The sequence below is a fragment of the Pogoniulus pusillus genome, chromosome 22 (genome assembly GCF_015220805.1).
Source record: "Pogoniulus pusillus isolate bPogPus1 chromosome 22, bPogPus1.pri, whole genome shotgun sequence".
In the NCBI taxonomy this organism is placed as follows: domain Eukaryota; kingdom Metazoa; phylum Chordata; class Aves; order Piciformes; family Lybiidae; genus Pogoniulus; species Pogoniulus pusillus.
The window spans coordinates 17829279-17834289 of NC_087285.1; positions in this window are offsets into that span (position 1 = coordinate 17829279).

The window sequence follows — 5011 nt, forward strand, 5'->3', positions numbered from 1 at the left end:
TGAATGGTGAATTAAGTCAGCCAAGCAATAAATCTGAGCAACAAAACAGTCCCTTCAGCTCTGAGGAGTTCTCTTTCCTCAAAACACTGATAAATGGCTTTTTCTGAGAGCCCACGAGGTCATCAAATTAATAAAGCATTTCAAGTAATGTCTGGAAGTGAAGTGACACCCTGCTGCCAGAGATTTGCTGTTAAAGCCAACTTTCTATAACACACTGTGATGCATATAGGATTTCCAAGGCAAACCTATCCTCTAATTTAGGACAGTTGTCCAAACTCCTTCATGTTTGTTCTGGTTTGCTGTCCTCCTCCCTAGACATCATCTAGGAAAGTTAAGCTTGAAAAAAAATAATGCATAGACGGAAAAAAAGGGCAGAAAAGTGAAAATTTGGGATACTCACAAGATACTCAGCATACTTGTCATGAAGGAAAAGGCACCAAGGATGGAAAGGGAATGAAATGCTGAAAAGCCCTTGAGATAATGGTGGGACATGCTCATAGTCTTTGCAGTGGCTGCTTTCCATCCCCTACCACATATATGTCAGAAGCTGTCTCAGGAATGCTGCACCCAAAATATTGATTTTCCTCGTTTGACAAGACTAGAGGCAGGGACTGTTGGCTGCCAGCACTTATGTCAGGGACATCAACGTGGCTCAGCAGAGTTAGGACAGCAAGGGGCTCCAAAGCTCAAGAAGCAACACTCAGGCAGCCAGGCATTAAATAGACAAAAGGAGGTCAACTTCCAGTTAGATTCTGCAGGCTTAGCCTAAACACAGAATGACCTCTTCAAGGCAGGGCAGGCACACAAAGCCAAGCCTCTAATTTATTTCTTGCCTGTTTGGGCTGCCCCTGATTTGGGTTGGGATGTAGCAGCAGTGGGCATGGATAGGATGAGGTGGGTGATGAATTGAGATGCTTAGGGACAGATGTTAGGGAAATCTCTCCAGTGATCAGGACAGTTTAGTATGGGAACAATTTGCCTGAGAGATGCAACTTCTCTGCCAGTGGCTGTTTGTATGACAGGATGGACATATGTGGCTGGGAGCATATCCTGCATGGCCTCTATGTTCTCTTTTAACCCAGGGCTGTTTCACTGGCTTGTTTTTTGGAGGAAGAGAAAGTAGCATGGGGCCCAGTTCTGGGCTTCTCAATTCAAGAGAGATGTTGAGGTACTGGAACATGTCCAGAGAAGGGTGACAAAGCTGGTGAGGGGCCTGGAGCACAGCCCTATAAGGAGAGGCTGGGGGAGCTGGGGGTGTGCAGCCTGGAGAAGAGGAGGCTCAGGGCAGAGCTCATTGCTGTCTACAACTACCTGAAGGGAAGCTGTAGCCAGATGGGGTTGGTCTCTTCTGCCAGGCAACCAGCAACAGAACAAGGGGACACAGTCTCAAGTTGTGCCAGGGGAGGTCTAGTCTGGATTTTAGGAGAAAGTTGTTACCAGAGAGAGTGATTGGCATTGGAATGGGCTGCCCAGGGAGGTGGTGGAGTCACCATCCCTGGAGGTGTTGAAGCAAAGCCTGGATGAGGCACTTAGTGCCGTGGTCTGATTGACTGAATAGGGCTGGGTGCTAGGTTGGCCTGGATGATCTTGGAGACCTCTTCCAACCTGGTTGATTGTATGAAAAGTTTCACTTTTGGCTCTTGCATATGGGCCATAAGAGGCAGAGGGAAGGAAAAGCAGGGGGAACTCCAGCGAGCTGTCTCTGACTACTTCACTGGAAGTTTGTGTGATGGCAGCCTCTCCTTTAAACTCAAAGCTGAAGGAATACATATCCACTTCCTGCTGAAATGGCTTTCTGCAAGCTTGTATTACCCTTGGAGTGACTGCCTATGAAATATATATTTAATAATATGGTGGCACAAAGAGGCACTCACTAGGACAAACACACAAAAGCACTCGCAATTGCCTCTGCAATATTGCATCCACTGGGTACCCTTCTTCATTAAATCCCAGCCCTTTGATTTGATTTACTTGGAGTCCAAACCTCTTGAGACAGTCTCCAGCACGCATACACACCCCAGAGCTCTGCCCTCCGAGTGCCATCACGATGCAGTGCTCATCATCACAGTGCTGCTGCCTTGGGCACATGTCTGCACCGGGGACAGCTCATCTCCAGGGGGATGTGCTCATCACTCTTCCAGCCTCTGACAGCGGCCGACACACCAACCCAGCGGCACACACAGGATGACTCCAGCCCCTTAGCAGGCTCATTGACATGCAGCAGAAGCCTTGGATGCCATATGGAAGGTGGAGGCAGATGGATGGACATATGTATCATCTGTGTGCATCTCTGCTGATGTCAGCGTCCCAGCGCAGCCATTAACACTCAGCTTCATGGTTTGCATTTGGGGAGCCAGAGAGGTTTTTCTCCCATAAAATAAATAAAATACATTCCCAGCATCTTGGGATGAAGCCATTCTAATCTTTTTATTCTTTCCAAAGGAAAATGATTCCATAGTCAGGGCGCTGTGCAAACAATTAATTAGCCTAATGAAAATGAAAGGCCTAATTGCTCGGTGTTATTATGATCACTGGCAGCCAGGCGTGACCAAAGAATAGGCACTGTCTAACCAAGGGACAGAGCACAACTTTCCAGCTTCTGGGGCTTTCTTTTTCTTTGGTATTTGGACAACCAGCAACCCAATTTTATTTTTATTTTGGAGTGATGGTGTAATTCTCCTTTCCACATGCATAAAAGCTGGCAGTGTTTGGAGAGCTGCTATCCCATAAAGAATGAAGAGGAGAGAGCCCCAGCTGGTGTGAAATGACCTGGCTGATTGGAAGTCGATAAAGCTGTAACTTGCCTGAGGTGAATGGCATGGGGGTGTCTCCACTGAGTGTCTCTGGCACCAGCTTTCACCCAGGAGAGTGCTGCAATGCTGAGAAGAGCTGCATTTTTTAAGGAGCACACCTAAAATGAAAGTACAATCATCCTTAGCACAGCTCCCTTTTTCAATGATCCCTTGTTTTCCAGCTGGAAAAGTGCTTTAAATTCATGCAGACAAATGTGTTGGCTGTGGGTAGGATCATGAAGAGTCAGGTTACAGGAGCTCTAAGAAATGGAACCGTTATCATTCGTGCACATGGAGATAGAAAGCAGATGCTGACTGAACACTGCCCTAGCCTGAGGAGCATGGGTCCAGTAATTCTTCTTTCAGGCAGCTGATTCTCATGGGGAAATCCCCAAGGTTCACCTTTAACTCTGTTACCTGCCTTGTGCAGAGACTGGCAGCTAGAGACTATTCCTTAGACACAATGTGGGTGAAATCTGCTCTCACTCACACTGTCTCACTGACTGTATCCTAGAAGGCTTCTCAGCAGGCTGGATTTTTGGTGTTGGAGGTGGGAGGGAGTGCAGTTTGAGCTTAACCAGAGGCACTTGCACTCTGTGCTCCAGGCTGCAGAGCATGCCCATATAGAAGATGCCCATTTTCCCACACAGCAAGTAAGGCTTCCTGGTGAGAGCAGTGGGGATAGATTAAGTGTCTCACTCAAGGGCTTGGGATCATCCATTGACAGTTTAATGCTCTGAATTGGTTGCAAAGGGATCAGGAACCCAAGGCTGGTCACCAAAATGAGGTGGGACAGCCTCCTCCTGGCTAGCAAAGAGCAGGAGTAAAGCCAGACCTACATCTCCTCCAGCTCTAGGGATGCAGATAGCAGCCCACATGCTTCCCTTGGCAGAGAAGTGGGAATGAATTTATGCCACCTCAGCAACTCCCTGGGAAAACTGTAACACAGATTTGGTCACTTGAAAGCTTTGGATACTCCAAGTTTGTGCTGTGTTGTTAATGCTGGTGAGGGGGGTGGAGCACAGCCCTATGAGGAGAGGCTGAGTGAGCTGGGGTTGTTCAGCCTGGAGAAGAAGCTTAGGGGAGACCTTATTGCTCTCTACAAGCACCCGAAAGAAGGTTGTAGCCAGGTAGGGGTTGGTCTCATCTGCCAATCACTGTCCCTGGAGGTGTTTAAAAAGAGGCTGGATGAGGCACCTAGTGCCATGGTTTAGGTGATTAGAAGGTGTTAAGATGATTGGTTGGACTTGGTCTTGAAGGTCTCTTCCAACCTGATTAATTCTGTGACTCTGTCTTTAAGGAGGCAAGCTGTGTCCAAATACACTGAGTTTTGAGGAGGGTGATTACAGTATAAAATACATTATAAAATACAGTATAAACCAGCACAATCTTCTGAGAAAGGTAAGGACAGGTGGGGACAGGTGGAGCCACCAACCCTGGATGTGGTTTGGATGGGTCATTTGGATGTGGTGCTTAGGGATATGGCTTAAGGTGAATCTTGCAGAGTAGGCTTATAGGTTGGACTTGGTGATCCTGAGGGGCTTTGCCAGCCTGGATTTCTGTGATTCTGTGACAGAAAGCACTTATGTGTGGCTGAAAATCACTGCACTTCATCAGCATTGTTCTACCTTGCAGAAGTGAAATAAGTAAAGTGAAAAAAGCTGGGGAGGGACTTTTAGGCTCTCAGGGAGTGACAGGACTAGGGGGAATGGAGCAAAGCTGGAGGTGGTGAGATTCAGCCTAGACGTGAGGAGGAAGTTGTTCAGCATGAGAGTGGTGAGAGGCTGGAATGGGTTGCCCAGGGAGGTAGTTGAGGCCCCATGGCTGGAGGTGTTTAAGGCCAGGCTGGATGAGGCTCTGGCCAGCCTGATGTAGGGTAGGGCGTCCCTGCCCATGGCAGGGAGGGGGTTGGAACTAAATGATCTTTGTGGTCTCTTCCAATCCTGACTAATTCTATGATTCTAAATAGGGGAGAATGCATTTGCCTTCCTGAAGGTATTCCAGGTCTGCTGCCATTCTTTCTGCAGCTGGTAACAATTATTACAGATGCTGATGGGGACTTTGAGGCATTAAAAAATAAATGAGAGGAACAGTCTATCAGCTGACTGAATATCCCAGCAACCTTCCTCAGGCTGGCTGCAGCATTCTGCTATTTAACCTGGGATGGACAGGCAGCCACCGTGAAAAAGACATGAAAGAGACAACCCAAACAAACCAAA